This window comes from Rhagoletis pomonella, unplaced genomic scaffold (assembly GCF_013731165.1).
Source record: "Rhagoletis pomonella isolate Grant_MI unplaced genomic scaffold, Rhpom_1.0 Rhpom_scaffold_00008, whole genome shotgun sequence".
Lineage (NCBI taxonomy): Eukaryota > Metazoa > Arthropoda > Insecta > Diptera > Tephritidae > Rhagoletis > Rhagoletis pomonella.
The window spans coordinates 14,089,563-14,114,442 of record NW_023458562.1 but is presented as its reverse complement, the minus strand read 5'-3'; the positions used below and the strand labels follow the sequence as shown (position 1 = coordinate 14,114,442).

The 24,880-nt window shown below is 32.7% G+C and overlaps 1 protein-coding gene across 1 annotated transcript in view; it reads right to left on the bottom strand.

Annotated features, from left to right (window-relative positions):
• The window catches only part of LOC118744226 (transcriptional regulator ovo), a 195,118-nt gene that overhangs the window by 43,268 nt on the left and 126,970 nt on the right, over positions 1-24,880 (bottom strand).

Below are 24,880 nucleotides of genomic sequence, written 5' to 3'. Positions count from 1 at the left end.
TTATGACTTTCTTAACTATTATCTAAGACATATAATTTCAAAATCAGAAATAACTGTTATTTGCGGATTATCTAGATAAAAATCAAAAATAATTGTTATTTTAGATTTATAAAATAAAAGTCAGAAATAACGGTTATTTAAGGAGTAATTAAATAAAAGTAAAAAAAAATCGATAAAGAGCAATTTTTTTAATAAAAATTGTAACTGTTACGGTCCCTGGGTTGAAGTGAAGTGGAGGAATCCATTCTTTTCCATTGAAGTTATGTGGAATTTAAGTCTGAAATCACTTCAACGTGCCCATGGAAGTAATGTCCATGGAAGTTATGTTAGTAACCCCACACAGCCTGTTTTATTTCATTCCATTTCTAAATTCACACGATCTGATTGAAAACCCCTTTCAGCAGCCATAGCCCTCGCTGAGTTTTTCCAGTTTGGATTTCATTGATGGTCGTTCTCCATCAACTTTAACTTGAACTTCGAATTATGCCGACAAATACAATTTCATCAAAGCGCACAATGCGTATGCAAATTTCGTCAAAATCACTCTGACGAAAGCCAAAAAAAATCTTCTCTTTATGCGCAAGTGTTAAAGAACCAAATAAAAATGGGGAGAGGGAGTGTCTATACTTAAAATGAAACTGTGGGTCACTACTTAGTGCCTTAGTCGCGAAATTATCAGCTGCGCCTCGTATTAAAGTACTTTACTAAAATTCAACAAACTATGAAAAATGTTTCTGGCAATCGAAGTAAAGACAAGTAATTTTTATGCCAAAAACAAAACCAACTTCAATTCTCATATAAAAATTTAAGATTACCGTTAATTTCTTAATGATACAATGAACGGATGTAAACCAAATTAGTATGGGATCACCTCGGAGACACAATCTTTCTGATAGAATTATCGAAATTGATTGACGTGGTCAAAAGTTATGCGGTAGCATATATAAACACAAAATAAATATATTCCGACGAATTGATAACCTGCTCCTTTTTATGAAGTCTGTTAAAAACAATAAACCAACGAATAAATTTATTTCGCACTCAAATATTACTTTTTCACTAGAATATGCGTGGAATTCGTAGGTAGGCTATTTTTGGAACAACAAAGCTGCTCACCACACCTATTTTTAAATGCCTTTTTTCTAGCAATTTCAAAAACAATGCCTTCACTGCTATTTTGTAGGCCATTCTTCCAGACTCTATTATTGCTTTGACTTGCTTTTTTTTGTTTACAATGAATTTTTATACTTTTTCCAACAGCTTTTGTAGCAATTTTCTAGGCTTTTGTTGCTATTATTTATTACATTGCGCCTGCTGTTGTTGAGCTTTTCTGCCTTTTTTATGCCTTGGGTGCGCATTTAATGGCACTAAAGCATGCAAAGCGCAATATATATGTACATATGTATGTATGCAAAGCGCTTTGATGTACATATGCATGTACATTATAGGTATGTCTGTGAGCAACAACTGAGAGTAGCCTTGGCTTACAGTCTGCAAAAAAAAAAACATGAACACATACGTCGGCATGTAAATTTTTATTGCTGTTTTTTTTTGTCTTGTTTTCCGCTCTCCTCCACACCTTTCTCTTAATTGTTTTGCTGCCAACAAACTTTGCCACATTCAAAAATAAATTTTAATGTTAGTTCGCTTGTAATTATAAAACTATTTTCGGCGTAACTTCGTCAGTTCCGGCGACAAGAGAGCTGGTGCTGAGCCACAAAAATAGCAGCTAGAAATCTTGCAGTGTCACAACACCTTGGCGCTAACTTTCCACATACACACAGAAGCACACTTTTCTGCTAACCGATTTTGTTATGTGCAATTGTGTGTGTTTTTGTTTAGTTTTTGTTGTTGTTTTTTGCTAGTATTTTTTCTTTGCACGTGCTTTGATTTCACTAGTTTTATCCTGCGCTTGCATGTGTCAAACGTGTGTGGCGATACGTCGACATGTGTGTGTGTATGTATAAATGTGTCTCAATGTGCGTTTGTGTCGTCGCTTTCATGTCGAAATGCAATTAAAAACGTTGCACTTTTTGTTTAATGGGCGCAGCAGTCAGTGTTTCACTCTTGAGAGCACCCGCCTTTTTGCATAATTGTTGCACAGCAGGTGGCAGGCGTCTGTGTGGCTGTGTGGCAACGGTAACAAAAAAAGTAATCACAATAATAGTCATAGTTTTACCCATGGCCGGTACTGTGTTGTTGTTCGAGTGCAACATGCTGTAATTGGCACAATTTCACTCGAAAATTGCTAGCAAAAGAATAAAATAAAAAATGATGGCAAACCAAACTCCCATTGGGCTTTTTAGCTTTGCATATAAATTATAAATTAAAGAGTTTCAACTGACGATGGTGGGGGCGTATGGGTAACATTGTGCGGTGAATGTATGATTAGCATTTTTTGTAACATTTTAGGGCTGTTTATTACAAAAACACAATTTGCCGTTTGGCGGTTCTTAGGTAGAAAATTTTTTAAGCACCAAAATATTTATTTTGTTTATTTAAATTCATTTTGCGGACTATGCTGAATTGGATATAAGGAAATAATTGGTCCAAGTTTGGTAGATATCTATAAAGCGCTTTCGATATTCAGTATCGGTCATATCAATAGCGCTTCATTTCAATGCGATATTTTTTGCGCCTTATGCATATTTATCATTTTTAAGGATTTTTAATTAACATACAGTTAATTCTCTAACAAAAACCCAAGTAAAAAACCTTGTAGAAAACTAAAAAAAAACAAAATCATCCAAATTTTAGAAATTTTTTTCAGATATGCTACCATTTTTATGAGTATGGTGTTTTGTAGCTCATTCAGTTTTATTCTAATAAGGTGCAAGTTTCAAAAAGCTCAAAGGTTTTTTTTGATTTTTGGATATTATTTTTTTTTTTTTTTCAAATAGCTTTAGTATTTGCTGTTTTATCGCAGTTCTCTTATTTCTATTATATGGGAGTTGGGCGATCTCCAAAATGTTCAGCATGTTTCTTGGTGAGACTCTATGCTTGAATGGTGCCGGGTTTGGTGATGTGCCTACTAAGATGCCGGGTTTCATCATAAGTGGAATGCGCCACGCGCCGAAAATTGCATTATTGTGTTTCACATGCCAACATTATACTTCACATTTCAAATTTTAACAATTTGGATCCCTTAATTTTGCATTTTTCGGACATTTTTAATATCGACGTACCCTACATACAAGGCAATCTATGTGTAAATTCATTGAGATATCTCATGTTTAGCTTAAGTTGTCGTACGGATGGACAAACATGGCTTAGCCGAATTCCCTCTTTAATCTAAGCCTTTTGGTATATGAGCAAATATCACGAGTTGTTACGATTGTCTACAAAAACGTGTTTTTGGTCGAAAATGGTGGCACACTTTTCTCGGACAACTTAAAACTTAAAAAAAGTTATACTAAAAAAGTCAAAATAACAACCCCTGTTCAAATGCCCGTAGTTGTGTATGTAGCGTATACGCCACGTAGCACCATGCACTGCCAGCTAATATGTTTATTCACACGCCTTAACTTAAAAGTCATATTACATATTTAAAAGTAATTAAATATAGGCGTGGAATATTTTTCTACAGTAATCTTCACGAATATATGTATGTATATATTAATTTCTCCATACATATATAGAAATTTTAGAATGCATTTAGAGTATGCCAAACAAAATTGTAAAATTGGAACTTTTTCGCAAATCGTCGTCATTTTATCTATCGATTGAGGTGTTCACAACGGTGTCGTAAGTGTCGTATTGTTGTATGTCGTAAGCTTTAAAAGCTTAAATAAATGTTAAGAGAACTTGAAACGACAACCAACTATTTTTTAACACTGCAAAAATTCATAATATGACTTTGATGGTACTTTGCGAACACCCTTAATCTATTTTTTAGGCATTTAAAGTTTACGACATACAACAATACGACACTAACGACACCGTTGTGAATACCCTAAATGTATTTTTTTTCATTTGGTGGCACACTGGATTTATTACTCTTGATTCGTTCGATTTTGCAAGAAGAACAATTTCACCGTTTAATGTTTACATTTTGAAGTATCTTAACCCAAAAAGCCTAATCTCATCCTGCGAGGCCTTTGTATTTTATTGTTTTAAATAAATATGGTTGCAGTTTTTATTGATAAAAATATGTTTTGTTATCAAAAAAAATTTTGATTTTTTCGAGTGACAATGAAAAAATTAGATATTTCGATACTTATTATTTTTATTATCTATTTGTATTTTTTATTATACTTTTTTATGTATGTAACCAATGAGAAAATAGGTAGACACCTTACGAGGGAAGCCATGTTTTCTTTGAGTTTTTAGTACCAAAATTGTCATCATGGCCAATGTCATCTACTAGTAAAGCTCAAAATGAACACCTCCGACAACAGATTACGTCAGTTGCAAAATAACGTCAAAAATAACGACCAAATGACAATATGACTACTTAAATTAGGTAGAGCTTTAGTTTAGAAATCAAGTATTTTGAATTATTAATCCAAGAAAAATAGAAAAAACAATGTGGAAAAAATGTAACTAAATGCGTCTCATCGATTTGAACAAGATTACATCCCTAAAACAACAGTCCTTTTTTCAGGAAAAACTCTAGCAAGTAGTACCTTCTGTCTTGGGAATGAGAATACACTATGCGCCGAATCAAACCGACTATGATAATATATATTATTATGGACAGATTATTCATCGGGCATAAATCAACACCTTCGATAGCTCTTACCACGTAAATTCCACCATCGGAGCCCAAAGACACCTATCGAAGACGAAGAATTCGAGTTGCTTGTAGCAGGTTAAACTGTCCAAAATAATTTGAATAGGATGCCCCGCCTCTTTACATATATGTCCACTCAACTAAAGTAATGTCCCTCTCGCTACGTCCCAAATCTCTCGGCTCTGATCTTTTCTTGAGCTTACCGTAGGATGAGAATGAAGACAACATATAGTCGAAGCACTTATTTGTACAGAGCATAATAAGCAGCTACAACAAAAAGAAATAAATAAAAGATATTCTTCGTTTTTGTTTTAACACTTTACTGTAGAGGAAAATTTTCCGGAAATCAGATATCAAATTATATAGTAAAAATATTTTACCGTGACGAGTTTGGAATACCAATTTTGCGGCAGTCAGCATCTTAGCGCCTTTGTTCTCCAATCACTCTTGACGGTTATAATTTCGAAAAGTATCTAGAGGTCTTGGTGTATTTGGAAACAGCTATTACACGAAAAATAATACTCGTAGTTCTTTCCACAAAGCAGTAATACCAGCACAATATATTTCAAAGACACCTAATAACTAAATCATCCTAATTTTTGCAAAATTTTCAGCCATACAAAGTATAATTAAATTTCATCAATGTGATATTCAATCTATAAAAATTTAGTTGCGAGACTTTCCGTTTACTTACTAAGGTAACCTTTAAATGCCTTAAGTGCCAAAATCAAACAAAAAACCCAAAAATGTATATCCACTTTCAATGCGGGTATACAATAACTCTACCTTAGTGGGTGTCAGTGGGTGTGTCACGGTGGTTAGTTACCTGATTGCCAGTGCTTTGAGTGGCACAGCATTGGATGTGAAGCAAGTATATAAAAACTGCCAAAATATGCCCATCTTATCTAGACGTTGTAATCATTTATATAACAATATTAAAAAAGCATTCACTTACAACTAACTAACAGTCTTTTACTAAACACATATTTGTATGTGGGTATGTAATGTTGCTTGTACAACTCACTTAATATTCCACATGTGCTGCTCTACCTCCTAATGTGCTTGTCAAACACTCTATCTATGTGCTATGCTCTATTAAATGTTCATATACAGGGTGTCCCAGAAGTACCGTGCCAAACTTTATGGGAAGGTTGGTAGGGGGTGAGCTCACTGATAAACAAAAAAATTTCAGGTAAAAGTGTCACCGTTTTTGAAATATTTACATTTTTTCGAATTTAAAAAAAATCGTGCCTTTTCATGTGTTTTCTTTAACTGCAACTACAAACCGGGCAATACTTAGTAAATTTTTTATGTAAAATACTTCCAGATAGTTGCCTCTCCATACTCAAATGCAATGTAGTTAAAATATATTAAGGAACCATCATAAAATTAGGACTATTTCTGGATTTTTAACTTTTTGATATTTTCTTCCCCAACTTTGACTATCTCGGGCGAAAAAAAATGTACTGAGCTATAACTTTACATTACATAAAAAATTGCTCATTTAATAAACATTTCAGAATGGTGCCACACTTACTGTTTTGAATAGAAAAAAAAAGTTATAGCCGCTTATGTGGGAAAAGGACATGCTAAATAGTACAAAGATACATAATTACTTGCTTTTGACATTATTTTATGTTACTTACCGGAATTCGGACTAGAGTCTATAACAAGGGCTATATCTATCAATATTTTGTGTGAAAGATGGGTTCACGTGAAATAAGATATACATGAGTTGTTTGAAGAAAAATGTATTCATTTATTGATAAAATATGCTCAAATTGGCGACCTTCTACTCTAATACAAGCTCGGCACCTTCTAAGAAAAGACGCTTTTAGAGATCTTAAACTCAATTGGCCTATCTCAGCAGCAGCTCCATTTATTTGTTCCCGCAAATGCTCTTCGTTTTGAATTGTTTGTGAATAAAGTGTGTCCTTAAGACAGCCCCAGTAGAAAAAATCTAATGGATTCAGGTCTGGCGATCGAGCGGGCCACGTGATTGGCCCGTATCGTCCAATCCATCGGCGAGGATAAGTTTTGTCTAAATGAGCTCTTATTTCACGCCCGTAGTGAGCAGGGCACGCGTCATTTTGCAGCCATAGTCTTCGCCGCAGGTTTAAGGGTACATCTTCTAAAAGACTTGGAAGCCGTACCTGAAGGAACTCTAAATAACTGTAAGAGTTGAGCGTTGGCGGCATTTCCACAGGTCCCAATATCTGACAATTAAAAAACCGCACCATAAATTTATTTTGTACCGGTACTGCGAACGATCTTCTCTCATTTCGTGAGGATTGTCTATCTGCCAACTGTGAAGGTTATGTAAATTAAAATAACCATCACGTTTGCATAATGATTCATCGCTCCAAATTATTTTATTAAAAAAGTTGGGGTCTGATTCATGCATTCGCAACATTTCACGGCAAAATCTAACCCCCGACAGGTAATCTCTTTCTTGTAGAGTCTGAGTTGAATGTGGCAGAGATGAAATCGATGGTCTTTTAAAGCTTTTTGAACTGTAGTTTTTGGTATTCCCGTCCGTCTTTCCATCATTCTCACTTAAGGCGATGGACCCAGTTCCACTTCCTCTAACACAACTTCAACATCTACCGTTGCAGGACGTCCTGTTTCGCCGCCACGCCTTCCAGTTATGCGACCTTAAAAAAGTGAAAAATGATAGTTAACATGCAAGCAAACAAGAAAGGCGTAGAAATCACTTACCTTCATATATTTCTCTATGGGTCCGGGCGAATACTTCACGACCCGGATGGCGACGATCGCTCTGCATAGTCTTTGAGCAGCTCTGGCATTACAGCAAGCTTCACCGTAAATTAGGTGAATATCCGCGTGTTCTCTGTCATAGTATTAATCACCCTCATTGCGAGAGTGGTGTAGTATGCAAGTCGTTTTTCGAGAGTCGAATCGTATCGCAAATTGCACGTCATTGCCTAAAATGTCCATTCGACTAGTGTATTAAAACGGAAAAACTTGGCAGCACTGTATAGTTTTCGACGATTTTCGACATTTACTTATTTCAGCACGACAGTAAACAATGCCAATGTTGTCGAGTCGTACAATTTAGCCTAATTTACGACTTACGCAATGAGGCTGAATAACACAATGTTCGAAGGGTCCAATTTCACAAAATCCACTTTCACTAATTCCGGTAAGTAACACAAAATAATGTCAGGAGCAGGTAATAATGTACCTTTGTACTACTTAGCATGTCATTTGACGGTAACAAGAGCAAATTCAATTTAAATCTATTAAATACATTCTAGCGTGTCTAAGTCCTTTACACACAAAAGCGGCTATAACTTTTTTTTTCTATTCGAAACAGTAAGTGTGGCCCCTTTCTAAAATCTTTATGAAATGAGAAATTTTTTTATGTAATGTAAAGTTATAGCTCAGTACATTTTTTTCACCAGAGATAGTCAAAGTTGGAGAAGAAAATATCGAAAAGTTAAAGATCCCGAAATAGTCCTAATTTTATGATGGTTCCTTAATATATTTTAACTACATTGCATTTGAGTATGGAGAGGCAACTATCTGTAAGTATTTTACATAAAAAATTTACTAAGTATTGCCCGGTTTGTAGTTGCAGTTAAAGAAAATACATGAAAAGGCACGATTTTTTTTAAATTCGAAAAAATGTAAATATTTCAAAAACGGTGACACTTTTACCTGAAAATGTTTTGTTTATCAGGGAGCTCACCCCCCACCTACCTTCCCCTAAAGTTTGGCACGTTACTTCTGGGACACCCTGTATAACCGCAGCAACATATGTACATACATATGCATGTATGTATGTATATGCACATAGTTATCGCACTTTTGTGTGACTGCGACAATTTGGCAAGGTGTGGCTGCGTAAATAATAACAGAGTCATCAAAAAATGCTGATAAACATTTCTTTCTTACCCATTGGTTAAATATTTATATGTACTAGTACAATAAGTAAGTATCTGTCTGTTTACGCTAATGCTGCTGAGTAATCATAGTTGGGCTGTAAGCACGTGTACATATGTAACGGCGCGTGTAGTGTACGTGTAAAGTATATAATTATGAATGTATGGTATAAATACACACACGAACGAGCGCAGGCTAAATTTCCTCGCCAAATATGTCTACATATATTTATACTCATAAAGTTTTCTAACGAATTGTGGTAAAATGTATGACTTTTTATTAAAATTGTCGACTTTTGGATAATTTTGGTATACTTTTTCATGGGTATATCTACTTTTCTTCTGGTATTAACAAGGAATAAACCAAAGTTATTATCAGCGTTCAGAAAATTTCTTTTATGAACGTTCACGTTCGCGAACGAGAAGCATAAAAAAAGTGCAGATCGCTCGCGTTCGCGAATGTTATATAGCAAAAATTTCCGATTTTCAAAAATAAGGTGTCAAAAGAAAGGGTTTGACCAACAGATGTGCAAATAGGGTTGATTGCTTGCATAGGGATGCCACCTTTTGATGCATCTATTATATATTGTACTATATATATATATTCTCGTGTCACGTTGTTGTCCGGGATGAACTCCGAAATTAACTATCCGATTTGCTTGAAATTTGGTACGTAGGTGGGGATGGGAGTATCCATTTATTCGAATAACAATAAATCCGTTCGGATATTCGTGTACAGAGATAAAATCCCGAAATCTGAAAATCCGGTTTATATCCGTTAATTTTGCTCGCATCACCGGACTAACAAACTTCCTTTTATAGAGGGAGGCCGACCTCGCGTCACCGAAAGCTAAATATAACGCTGATACTACCTTGGACACATTATGTAACCTAAAATTTAAGGTTGCGGAAAAAATAAAAATTTGCATAAATTTTATCTCAAAAATTAGTTGAAAGTTTTATCTCAACTAAAAAAAAAACCGAAACCAAGTTTAACATAACTATATAAGGGTGGTTCTTAAATGGTCAACATCATGGGGCATCCCTTTATTTGGTTCTACGTAAAAATAAAAAACCCATTCGCGAAAATTTCAAATTTTAAAAAAAATTTTTGGGGATCCCTAACAGGGGGCCGTATGAATAAAAATTAAGCAATTGCTTTTTAAAATTCTTTTACAAATTTTGCTTAAATTTTGTTTGAATAAATCTGAAATTTTAAGAAAAACCAATTGCTTAGTTTTTATTCATACGGCCCTAGGTTAAAAAAAAAATATTTTTTGTAATGCGAAAAATTTACAAAATATTGACTTTCACCAGCTATAAGTCAGCGAGTTTGTGGGTTTTTTATTTATTTTTTATTTTTTTTATTTAAAAATGTGCGGGTGTATATGTAAGACTTTTAGTCTTTTTAATACATATTACAGGATGGAAGTTACAAAATAAAAAAAAAATTTATTCTAGTACAATAATATGTACATACATATATTTAAAAATAACAGCAAATAAATAAGGACAATAAAGCTTAATCTAAATACTCGTAGTTAAATTTAAGACTAAGAGAGAAGTATTTAAGAGAGTTAGGCGCATAAAGATAAAGGTAAACTCAAAATAGGAAGAAATAAAAAAATTTTTTTTTCAAACCTTGGGTTTTTTTTTAATTTTGAAATTTACGTGAATGTGTTTTTTTTTTTTTGTACGTAGAACCGAATAAAGCGGTGCACGTGCAAAATTTAGATATTGATATTTTCAGTACCACCCTAACATACATATTTATATAGTATTTCTGCCATAAAACTAACCCGAACAATTTTATAAGTTTACTTGTATTTAATGCTATTTAAACTATCGTCGCGTATAGCCACAAAAATACCCAAGCGCAGCAAACTTATAGTCGCTAGCGATATACTATCAAATTTTTTATTTCAATGATTAGTAATAAAAGCGTAAACTTTTCACGAAACAGAAATGCACTTTTCATCATTTCAATTCAACTTTATTGCTTTCAAAGTGCAAACGAAGCACTCAAAAGTAACAAACAAACTCGCAAGCTCAACACCAGACAAACAGGCACACTGCTCATGGAGCAATAACTACATCGCTAGCAGTGTTGTGAATGCATTTTATTACGTATACGCCCGTGTGCACCACGCAATGTACGCCACAGACGAACAGGGTTGCGCCGGGGAGGGAGCGCGCCGCCGTAAAGGTGCTGCATCAAGTTCGATTTAGTAGAATTGTAGCATTTATCTTATTACTACCTCTATTACTTTTCATAAGCTTTATATGTACATACAATTGTACATACATACGTATATAGATCGGTGCAAGTATGCTTCCCTCGGGAAAATCCAACACGCGTGAGAATACGCTTTTCTTTCTCTTTCACCTCTCTGCTGCTACAGCTCAACACAAATGAAGCGCATTGACATAAAAACTTAAACTCTACTCGTAACTGTACTTGCTTTCCGTACTACTGGCACTGCTTATGCCCGCTATTACTCCTCCAGCGCATCGCCCACCCACCCCTTATAACTCAACAAATCAGTAACTCAACAGTCAGCAGTTGGAAAAATGTCGCTACAACTTTTGCGTGCAATAAATTCACATATAAAAAGTTTAATTTTAAAGTTTTCTCTCTCCTCAAGTTATTGAGTTTCTTTTTTTTGCAAATTTTATTGCTTGCTGGTTCATTTTACTCGCTTACAGCTACGCTTTTTTTTATTTAATTCTAAATTGCGTTTTACTTCGTTTAATTTTTTCTTCTTTTTTCCTCCTTTTGTAACTAACTCAATTTAAGTTGGACTAAGGTAAGGCAAAAAGGACAACGGTCAATGATCTTATTGCTGTGGAAAATCGCAAAGCGTAGGTAGTTAACTGCGTGTAGGAGTGCTTTGTACACTTTTGTTGCCATCAACAATTTCTTTGTCACATATTGCTTATTGCCTTAGTTTATTAGATGTCTGAAACTAATTTAAAGTACTTTGAAAACTTTGTTTAAATTCGTAATTTCAGGCAGGTAAATTAATTTTTTGTTTGTGTTGTTTTACGCAGTTATTTGTTTGGTTCGTTAGTTGGACATGGCGCATGAGTAACGCGGATTAGAGCAATTCTTGTGGAGTTAATGATTCTTAATGGTCGTTTAGCCCTCACAGTGGAACGTTTCGACCACTCAACGAAAAACTCTGTCATATTCTGTCTACGTAGAAAAAAAATTGGAATCCATTTCACAGGTTTGCATTCAAGGCCCAATTTATTTTTAAGAAGTTATTTATTTATTTAATTTATTTTTAAAAATGAATTCAGAAAAAATTTGCGTTCATTAATTTTTACAAAATAAATAATCGAAAATCTGGCAAGCCTGAACCTCTCAGCCCTCTCAATTTCCGTAAGATGGTAAGGTGTACAGGTTCTTTGTTTTCGTACGGTAGGTTCATTTTTGACTAACCGCTAACATGGTTTCTCATACAACAGATTGACCAAAATATTAAATTAGGTTAAGTTAAATTACGTTAAGTTAAGTAACGTTAAATTAAGTTACGTTAAGTTCAGTTAAGTTCAGTTAGGATAAGTTAAGTTACGCTAAGTAAAGTTCAGTTAAGTTTATTTAATCTAAGCTGAGTTAAGTTAATTTAATTTAAGTTTGGTTAGGTAAATTAAGTCTAGACTAACGAACCGTTAGTGCTCTTTATCCGTACAATCGAACTCAACCACCTCAATTTTGGTTGTCATCATTCTCATATCGATATAATAATTTATTTACTGTTTAATCGTAAACGGTAGCGAGTTGTGTTACTTTTTTGTCGTTATCGATTTTTTTAGTCTTCGATATCATTACCATTTTTGTTAACTTTACAATTATCGATTATAGTGTTCAAATAACCAAATTATCGTTAAGATCATGGTGCTATACTTTCTATACGATTTTCGTTACCATTTTCATATCGATATAATTATTTTATTAACAATAGTTATTTATGTCGTTTTTAACATTTTTTTTATCGATTTTTTTTAGTTCCTTTATATTTATCGTTGTTGACATAATAATCAAAATTGTATTTTTGCTATCGGTATTGCATCGATAAAGCAATTGCTATATTAAACGATATCGCATTTGATAGTGTTGTTAATTGTCTGTATTGTTATCGATTTTTTATTTATCCATATCATAATAAGTTTTGTTATCTTTATCGATATCCATTATAACCCTATACTCTCTTTATTTTTTTTTGTCATATTTGATAGTGTTGCTTACTGGAATTAACTTTATTGATTTATTAATTATCGATATCGTTATCGGTTTGGTTTTCGTCATCGTTATCGGTTATGGTATTACAGTCACTCCATATAGTTTTTATTTTTCTCTATCGCATCGATATAATGTTTTCAAAATCAATACGATATCGATTTAATAGTGTTGCTTGTGTATATCGTTATCGATTTTTTTAGTTTTCGATATCATCATAAATTTTTTTGTGTTTATGTTATCGGCTATTTACGGCACTGATTGGTAATATAAAAAATAATACATTTTATATGGTAAGTAGTTATCCTTAAATGCACCGAAGATTCTTAGGGCAAAATACCCAACCAAAATCCAACAAATCCAATTTCTTTTATTTAATCTTCATAAACTATACACTTGAACTGATCAAATGTATTTACTGTGGATTACTTTATTAAATTTCTAGTAAATTAGGTTTACAAAAATAATACAAACGCACACCGATGTATACGAGTATAATCATTTGCTATCCCAAAGAAGCCTATATAGATTTTTGGGCTTAAGAGCTTTTCAGCATTCGCTCGAATACACTTGAGTACACCAGAAGGACTTAACTAATAAACATACTTAACAAACCGCAATCAGTTTGCTAGATAAATGAGTAGCTGCTATTCCCTAAGCTAACAGAAGTCATTGGTTTAATCGTAGTACTTAGGAGTGGAGTGTTGCGCACATACAGACAAACATATGTATGCATACACATCAGCACAGAGACTCGAACGTATGTACATACGGACCGTTTCGTGCCCCAAAATATTTCCACAGAGCACATAAATTAACAGGTGGCTAGGGCCGAAGGAAATATATATGAGTGGACAAAGGAAGGAAGAAGAAAGAAAAGGCAGTTAAAGCGAGAAGACAGGGCATGGAAAATTCACATTTTAGCTAGCAATCCTCTAAGCGCGCTCACGTCTGCGTACATAGTACAATACGCCTTAAAATAGTTGGGCTGTTGTGCAAATATATGCATTTATAGGTGTATATAATTCACATAAATTCATAAGCAATTTTATTCCTATTTACTTTTATTTGCACGCACAAGCCATTCTGTTTGTTTTTTCATTTATTTTATTTTTTGTTGCGCGTGCATACTAGTTACTCAATAAAATCTAATAATAAGAAAACATTGAATGAACTATCAAACGTTTGTGCAGACATATTCGCAAAATATACTTATTATATCCAAATATAGGAGTAAAATATCTGCATACGTATATAATAAGGCATCCAATACCGGACAATTTTGTGAATCCCGGGATTTCGGGATGATTCGGAATATTATTACCACTAATTAAAATACGCTAACAAACTAGTTGCATCTAAATGCATTTCTGCATCAAAAATAAAATGTTGAATAAAATATCGCTTACGTATTTTTGGTGGTTAGGGCTCGATATGTGTAGTAATTATAGTATGCCACAACATACTCATACATATGTGTAGGGCGTTCCATACCAAAACGGACGGCGTTCACACTTCATGTGTTTAAAACTTTTAGGTTTGATGCATAAATATAAATAAATATGAAATGTGAGCACAAAAACAAAAACAAATCGATTTAATACCTTTCCAAATATCTCGAGAACGGAGCAAAAAAATTTGAAAAAATCACACACACGCACATCGGAATTCTCTATGAAAAGAAATACTACAATTTTTTTTTTCTTGAAAAATTTTCACATACAAACTGTTTGATAAAAAAAAAAACAGTTTTTGAAAATATGACATCTAAACAAAAATGTAAAAAATTACAATGGTAGCTCTGAGTATTGCGCAATATTTAAGTGTAGTATTAGCGCGTGCACTCCACAATAATTTGAGTTATGATTTTTTTTTACACCGAAGTTGAGCAAAATGAGTACATAAAAATTAAAAAAATTTTTATTTTTTTTTTTAGAATTCTTTTTTTGGGTATGCAGTCTTGTAGCCCATTAAATTTTAGTATCATAAAGCGCAAGTTTAAGCACTTACAAAACTGACGTTATATTTTTTTTATTTTTTTTGAAAATGGTTTGCGCATTTTCTTCCATAAGAAAAAGTGCAAAAAGCCGTAAGCACGAAAAATATTAAAAGTCAAAGCGATTTTTCAGTAGCTTAAAATTTGCAATTTTCCATATTTGTTTCTATTTGCATTTTTCGGTAGAAGCTTACAGAAAAATTCTGGCAACTGTCGTTCAGCTCACCAAAGTCTTTCGTATATGCTAACGAGTAGGTCTTAGCGTTATTATGTGTGTCTTTTAGCAATAATTTTTTTAAAAAGTAAATAAAACAAAAACAACCTCTCTTTTTAAAACAATAAAAACATGAAATTAAAAAAACTATCAAAAGGAAATAAAAACAAAACTAAAAAAGCAAAAATTTATAAACGAAGAGCTAAAATTAAAAGAAATTAAATATATATACATTTCTTTTTAAAACAATAAAATCTAAAAAAAAGAAAATTAAGTTAATTAAACGTTCTATTTAAAATCCACAAATTTTGTGAAAATTAAATTGGAAAAAGGAAAAAATTAAATAAAATGAAGTCATGTTCCCAACAATTAGATAAATGTAATTTAAAAAAATATATATTTTTCTTTTTAATGCAAAATAAAAAGAAGATTAAATTAAAAAAGGTTTAATTGAAGAAGCTTATTGGTATTCTTTCCTAAAAATTCAATGAAATTAAAAAGAGTACTTAAAATTAAAAGAAACTTATATTAAGAAAAGAAACAAAATTTGGTGACGGAAAACAACAGTAATACGCTCACACGCTGTTTAAGTCAGCACGACCGCATGTCATTATGACTTCTAATCGTGTTTACTCAAACCCTGGCGATGCAAGCTGATCTGCGCACAAGGAGTAGGATTTATTGTGACTGCTTATAATGGGGTCAACACGTGTAACGAAACTAAATTCCATTGGTGCCAGTAATCCGAATTATTCGGGAATTAAGATGGTGACTTGAAGAATATTTGAATCAGTTAACTACCAAAGGGAATAAGTCACGGCTTAGATTTTTTCGCTGATATCACGGTTCACTGCTTAGCTTACGGGCACCAGTTATCTCTTTCGCCACCCACATTCCCTTGAGAGATCAGCGGACGATAGGCAGAGGCATCGTTTAACTTTTACACTAATAGATATAAGTTTAACGGAAGGTTCGGTGTAGGGATTCGTACAGGGAAATCTCTATTAGCCTTGCAATAAGACTTCCACATCATCTTAGTGTTTTCAAGGAAGAGGTAGCAGACATTAAGAAAAAAGCTGATTGGCTACAGAGTTGCGAAGGTAAATATCCAATTTGATAGGCAATTAGCAATCAGCGCTTTAAGTGCGCTCACAGTCTGCTCAAAGATAACTGGGAAATGCCTATACTGTCTTTCGTTCACGACTGGTTTTTTCCTAGTCAGACTTACTTACACAAAAGAGTGCAGGGTTGGAGTGATATTGCATGAAACTGAGTGGTGGCTAGTCAAGTTTCACATCACTCGGTCGCACCGTTAAAATAGGTGCGGGAACACCTTTGGCCATATGAGGACGGCAAGGTATTTTCAGTTAATAATTCAGTTAGTAATTTCAACGGCTACTCTTAAACTCTTCAGCTGTGTGCAAGCTTTCACCTTTCTTCATACATCCAGAGGAGCGCTTCAGCACGGACATCTGCAACCTGTTTACCTTCACGACGCACAACCTTAGCTAAGCAGCTTTCGTTCGTGGTGGTATCACAGAGAACTGCACCCGTTTGCGGCCATCATCTTTACCCAAACTGACAACAGACCTATTCTGGTTTAGGATGTCAAGTAAATTTCGTAGACGAAAATATTTTTCGATTTCCATTCCATTTTTAATTTGCAAACTGCCTTAACCAATTCTTAAGATTTCGGCGCAAAATCAAATTGTGAGAGTTTTTGAAAACCATAACATTCCAGCGAAGCGCAGAAAATTCATAAAAAGCTACTCGGCTAACACTTATTCCAGTTTTTATGAACCATACCTCAAACCAATAATTGCATAAATGGTACTCGAATTTCCCACATATGACCCAATTTCAGTAGCATACATAAACACATACATTAGGGTACTTCTTAAAATGTCAACTTTGGATTTTTTTGTGGGTCACCCCTTCATTTAATTCTACGTACAAATTAAAGACATCGAAGAAAAAATCAAAGTTTCTAAGTAATTTCAAAAGGTCACTACCACGGTTGAAAAATATTAAAATTCGACAAATTTGACGGATTTTCTTACCTTTGGAAAAATTTAAAAACATGCTTATACATGAGTTTCTTCATAGTTTTAAAGATAAATATTTGTAGTCCAGTGAAATTTAGAAATTAGATAAAGATTTAGTATGAACTTGCCAAGCTCTAACTAACTGTTCTAATTTTTTCCATGGTAACAAAATATGTGCAAATTGTCAAATTTGGATCTTTTTAATTAATGGTATTGAGTTCCAAAAGTTATTTTAAAACTTCGAAATTTTCGGGCATATCTTTAATATGCATTTAGAACATGCATATATAAGTAAGATTAGAATTGCCTTGAAAATCCGCCGACACAATATGCTTTGAACTGCTAAGTAAGAGTTCGTTACACATATGTATGTATGTACATAAGAAGAACTGTATAGTGAGAACAGACTTGTTCAGCTAACAATGTTACTGCGCCAAAAATAGAACGAAAACTGCAGTAATTGCTGTTAGCAATCGTAAAAGTCGGTTTATATGTACATATGTATGAATGTACCTGTACATAATTTATAGTAGTAAGTATATACATACATAAATACATATATATGTGTTCACATTTGAGCCAAAAACGTCACCATGTCGCTTTGAGTGATGCTGCTACAACTGCTCAAAGTAGTGCACGTATGTATGTATGTACGTTTTTAAGTTAAGTAGTAGGCTGTGGTTAATTTTCACTCACATAGAATTCGTGATACTCGTGCATACATACATATATACCTCTCTTTGAATGCTTGGCTTGGCGCTTAAATTACAAAACACGTAAGTACAAACATACACATGTACGCATAAATTAATGTAAGAATGTATCTGTAACAAAAAAAATGAGGTTGGCAGAAATGATCTAAAACTAGAAAAAGAAAAGAGAGCAAGTAATTATCTTGCATGACGTCAACGCTAGTCAGGTAACCTAAAGCCTAATGATCCAGTGCGCACAATTAACTAGCATTCGGCTTTTCGTTTGTTGTTCTTTAAAGAAAAAATCGCAACAAAAATATAAAATTTAATGCATTGACATTGGCAATTATTATTTTCATAGTGATATCGACAAATGTACCAATTAAAATATTAATAAATCTATTGAATAAAAGATAGATAATATCGATAAATAAACTGAGAGCTGTATTAGTACAAATAAGGGTAATCACAATTATAAGCACAAATTCATCAACGAAAAAGCAAATTTGATAATTTTAATATGATATACATTTAAAACATTGTCGATATCTCTCTGGGAATATTTATAATAATTTTGACGTTTGGAAATAATAAAAATGACATTATCACTAGCATCGATAAAGCGATTACCGAGGTAGACCTTAGTAGTCATTAAGTGGGCGGTGCCACGCCCAATTCCTAAAAGTCTACAACGGTCTTATTGATTGTTAAGAGATTGTTGTAAGTATTAACTAGGAGTAAATTAGTGTCTCCAGTTTTTGAAATATCGGAGTTCTCGTATTTTTGAAATTTACCGTTATACGGGAAGGGGCTGTGATTTTAGTCCTATTTGAATAATTTGCAACAAATTGCTTTTCCATGCCAAGGTTATACGATACACATTCGTGATCATAAGTGGGCGGCGCCATGCCCATTATCTAAAAATTCATAATAATATAATTTTCTGCTAAGTGTTTATTTCAGTTTATTCAAAGAATTTTTCCCTACCTGACCTTCAAATGACAACGAACCTGACGCGATGAAGGCTAGCAGACCTCGGATTCGTATTCAGCGTATTGTATAATATAGGAATATATAGGTTTCGTTTAATATTCGTACATATTTTTTTTTTGTAAACCTGTGATATTAGTACATATATATTGGTTGGCATATGTTAAAAAATATATGGCAGCACAAAAATTTGTTTGCGCACATTAGCGAAAAATATTGCAAGGAGTATTTTGACACTTAAAGCGATAAAAATCACAACGAGAAATTAAAAAAAAAATATTAAAAAAAATTAAGTTTTAAAAAAGTTTGAAAAAATTAAAATTGTTAAAAAAATTTGCTACTATCTTTTAGAAAATTATTTTTGTTTTACGTGCACATAAAGTTATAAGAAAATCGCATGAAGACTTTGGTGGCAATGATTAGTACAAAAATAAGATGCATAAATATTAAATTTGAAAAAAACATATATAAAAAAATCGAATATGTTGCTGATGTATTTATGGATACTCAAGCTAAATAATGCAAACTCTTATTGCAATATTCGTTACTTTATGAAAATTTAGGAATTTTCACTCATATTTACTTTAAAATAAGCATCTACCATAGATATGTATGCCAACACACTAAACTGATTAGCTGATTAAAAATGTCACGCCTATAGGAGGTGCCACGCCCCCTTGTCAGATCTAATGTTTGTATACCCAAGGTTACGTCCAAGGTCACTCCCTACATACCAGTTAAAGCCCCATGGAAATCCATTCAGTAGTTCCGGAGATTAGTGAGTTCAAATAGACAAACAGACAAACAATCTACAGTTTTATTATAGTATAGAAGACAGATTTGTCTATATCTAACAGAAGATCTTTTTGTTAAACGTTTTTTAAATTTTTGAATTATTTAGAGTATCTTTTATAAAATATTCACTAAAATTTCTTCTTGCAAAAATAACAAACAAAAAAATTTTAATTTCACGACTATAACTATACACAGTTATACCATTAAAAGCTTTATATTTCTATGCTCAAAATATCTACGTTGTTTACTTGCTGATAACGCTTTAAGATGTTCCCAATTCATCGCCAACAACATGTCGAAAAACAACCACCTAAGCACAGCGGTTTTGAAAAATATGTTTTGAACTTTCAATTGCATAACATTTATGAATGTCAGTTAACCGTTTATGACCAACATAAGTGAGTTTATTTATTTTGCTTTTCCATTGCACTCCAACACACATACGCTCTATCTGTTGTAAAATCAGTGAAAGAATAAAGCATCAGCATAAAACAACAAAATTGAAAACAAAACGCGGAAAAGCAAACAAACAACAAGGAAAGTTAAAAAAAAGCAAAAAAGAAAACTATGGGAAATAAGAAGAAAAACTAGGAGGAGCAGGAAAAACTTGGAAAAAAAATTTCAGAGTCATAAATAGTAATAAACTGGTAAACAGGAATGCACACGTTTAGAGTTAGAAGCAGTGAAGGCAAAAATATGAAGAAAAACATACTGGAATTTGAAAAATATGTAAAATAAATGTAAGACCACGGTATGTTGTTGGCCGACATGAAAGCATATAAACAAGCGCGCATGCCAGCAATGGCACTAAGCACGAACATAAAGCAAAATGAAAAAAAAAAAAATCAAAGTAAAATCAAAACAAAAAAAAGAACAAAAAACAATCCAGAGCAACCTGCGGTTAAGGAAGGATAGGTTCCAAAAAGGTAGTTTGGCAGTAAGTGCATCACAAGTTTCGGCTACGCTCCAAAAATAGCAGCTTATTACAACAAAAATATGCTATTCCTGAATATTTGCAACAACAGTATTCCTGCATTCGCATACTTACATACTTATATTTACTTGACGGAAAAGTTGCTCTAAGTATTTCTGGTGACACATAAATATTTGTGGTTGCAATTTTTATTATTTTCACAGGTATGACAGCGGGAATCTATTGTTATCTGCCAAGCAGAATATAGTAAGCAGCTGATAGTGTTTAGAACATTACGAGGAAGTATTTACTTATGTAGTTACTGCAATTTTTTTCGAGCGTAAGAAAAAGTATTTGTAATAAATACACAGTTTTTTCAGATAATTTTCTTTCAAGGAGAACAAAAAATCTCTGAATAAACAAAGCGGGTAGATACTTATGAATCAAGTGTAAAAATTGGGGACAAAATTTGTTTCGTTTAAGAACTAGGCGTAACAGAAAATACTTAATTCAAAGTTAGGCAACTATTTTTTTTCACATAAAAAGTAGACATAAGTTTTGATCATTTAAATTTTAGCTCAAATAAAACTCGGACATACATTTTTAGTCACTTAAAAACTGGACATAAATTTAGACCACAAACAAAACTGGACAAAAATGTCAGGTCTTTTAATGGAAGTTATGCATAATGTACAAATGATCATTCAAAAATAAAAATTTAGACATTTAAAAAGTGAACATAAACTTCTGTTATTTTAATAAGTGTGTATAAAAACTTGGACATAATTTTATTTCCCAAAAAAAATTGTGCATAAGTATTTTGTCATTTCAAAATTGCAAATAAATCTTTGGTAATTCCGAAATTTGACATAAATGTTTAGCCATAAAAAAAATTAGCAAAAAGTTTAGGTAACTTAACCTTCCTTGTTTCAATTAAAAATATGCATACATTTTGGATCGTTTAAAATGTAAGGAAAAACTGGTCATATAAATCTGGGCATAAATCTATGTTTTTTTCTTTTTTTAAACTGTGTATAAAAAATTCTACATCCATTTCTTGCCTATCTATACCCAGGCAGAAATGTTTTGTCATTTAAAAATTGCACATAAATTTTTGGTGTTTTCAAAATTGGACAATAATTTAAAAAACTGAACAAGAATATAAGTAATTTGTAGTTGTGTTATTTTTTTAATAAAAGTTATGCAAACTTTTTTCATAATTTAAAAATAAAAATTCGGCTATTTAAAAACAGGACATAAATTACAGATATTTTGAATTTTAGTATACAAAATTTTACATAATTTTCATGCTAATAAAAAAAATTTACATAGATTTCTTGCCAATAAAAAAAATTAACAAGAACTTTAGTGAATTTAAAGTTAATTTTTTAATGAAAATTATGCAAAAATTTTTATCATTTAAAAAGTAAAAAATAGTCATTTAAATCTGGATATAAGTCTCTGTTTTTTTTTTGTTTTTTTTTGACTGGGTATAAAAAATTCTTCATCGATTTCTTACCAATAAAAAACTGAGCGGAAATGCTTTGTCACTTAAAAAGTGAGATGTGGTGATCTCCGAAATAGTGCTATAACTTCTACCGCTTAGACTTTGTTGCTTTTTCAATTTTTCCTAATAAACAATCGTGGAACAAAGCTCAATAAAAAATATTAAAAAATAAAAATTTTAATAAGCCACAATAACATTGACAAATGAACACAAGTTATTCGTCGTTTAAAGTTGGACATTGATTTTTTGTCCACAAAAAATTAGAACAAATTTTAAATAATTTAAATATTTTTTATTTTTTAATAAAAGTTATGCAAGAATTCGGTAACTTAAAAATAAGACATACATTTGTGGTATTTTAAAAACCGGAAATAAAAAATTTTACATAAATGTAAAACTGGGCCGAAAAGTTTATCACTTAAAATTTTTACATAAGTCTTACGTCGTTTAAAAATTTGACATTGATTTTTTGGCCACAAAAAAAAACTGGAAAATAATTTTAAACAATTTAAAGTTTTTTCTTTTTATTTTTTATATTTTTCTTTTTTTTCCGAAATAGCTATCACTTCTACTATTTTTTCAAATTATTGTTGCTTTTCCACAATAAATTTTCATTAAAAAACGGCCTCGAGCTCAATAAAAATTGTTGAATAAATAAAAGACATTCATATATTTTTGATCGTCGTAAAATAAAAACACTGTCATTTAAAAACTGGGCATAAATTTCTGGTATTCTTAAAACTGGGTATAAAAAAAGGACACAAGTTTCTTGCCAACGAAAATATAAGCCGAATGTTGTGTCGTTCAAAATTTGAACACAAATCTTAAAAAAAAAAAAACAAAATAATCCATTAAAAAATTGGAAACAAATTTTTTGGTCACAAAAAAACAATGCACCAGAATTTTAGTTTTTTTTCTAATAGCAGTCACCCTTCGCAGGTAACGTCAGAACGTATTTTTACTATGAAAAAACTTTTTTTGAATTTCGAAGGTGGCGTATATTTATGTGACAATATTAAGGTAAACACCACAAAGTGGGGCCTCACCTCGACCACAGACTTTGTATAACGTGTAAAGCACCAGTTGTAATCTATTTAGCTCAAATGAGACTATGTTAAAAGAAAAACAAAACGCTTTGTTGGCGAAAATAAATATTTTTTTTTGCAGACGCGCTAACTTGTTAAACTTCCCTCATATTTTGTTACCCACACATATGTATCTATTTTTGTACAACCATTTATTCAGACTATAAATTTTTCCCCCGAAAATATGTGCTTGGCACTTACACAAAAAGTTTGGACGACGACTCAAAATATAGCGCGAAAGACATGGCTACATGTGTGTGAAAACGTCTGAAATATTCATTCGCGCTCGGTGAGTATTCTTCCTGCCAACGCTCAAGTTGTACGACTTGAGAAATAGTCAACCACCCACGCACAAAAACTTTCTTGCGCATAATTTTGTCATACTTTTTGCTGTTTTTGTTTTTGCCTTACACTTTTACGCCCTTCTTGGCCCAGTAAAGTTATTTAAGTTTTGTGCGCGACAAGCGATCGATATGTTATCAAACTTTCTATTTGACAGCGTCATAAGCTGCCATTGTCAAAGGAAGCTTAGAAACTTATTGCGATACCAGCAAATATCTATTTTACTTTTTTTTTCTAACTAACCCCAAACTGCAAACTTTCGCTAAGAGCCTCAGGCGTTTTGTAGAGGTCACAGGTATCAGCAATCAACAGTAAAAGAGCTGATACACCTACACACTTTCATGCCATGAGCATGTAGAACAACTACAACAACTAACCTTCAGGGATATTCCACGCCACCGAAATAGGTTCACAGCTTTTTTAATTACTTTTGCAGGCATGTTACAAAAAAAAAACAAAATGTGAGCACCTAAGCAGTGAGGGAGAACTACAAAAAAGTGCAAAAAGTTACGCCATAATTTTTAATAACCATCAAAACTTTAACTAAGAATAAATTAGAAAAAATACAGCACCACACAAAAAGAGGCGAGAAAATGAGAGAAAAGCAGCAGTTTTCGCACAGAGATCGCAAACAAAAAATTAACTTTTTACCTAAGCGCTGTCAATATATATGTGTGTGTGTGTGTTAGTAAAAGTGTCAAACTCAAAAGCTTTTGGTGTTGACGTTGCTCGGTGTATTCATTAATTCAGCGTATACTTTTAAAAGATTAACAGCCTTTACGCGTGCCACACAAAGATTCCAGAAACTCAACCGCCAAAAACGCTCATCGTCAACGTGAGACATTTAAGCACAATCACGGAAACTTTGTTAAAAGTCAAAGTTGATGAAATTGCTGGCGCTGATGCCGGCAGACCGTGTCAGCATAACGCTATTTATATCTATCACCGTGCGATGGCATGCCTACATAGCGGCCAGATGCTTTGCTGCACTAACACTCATACATATATGTATATGTTTTTAATCATTGTCCGTTCGCTTAGTGCGAACATTTAAATGAATGGTCAGGTAACGTATACGCTATGGTGTATAATATTTATATGGTTGCCAATGGATGCGCTGGCGATTGTGTAGGTGGTTTCATATCTCGTTTCAAAAGTGAAATAGTAGAGGTGTTACATAAAATTACGGATATATTTTTTTTAATTAAATAAGAAGTGAAATTAAAATCTCGTTAAAACAGAAGAGATACGTGATCTTTGTTTGACCAAAGTTAGAAGAATAAAAAACTGAATTATAATAACTAAAAGATTGTCTCTATGAATAGTGCTTAGGCGAAATCGCACGGCAGATGAAAAAAAAACGACAAACCATTCACTAGGATGTCTATTTCTTTAATTTTTTTTCGGGTATGTATTTTTTT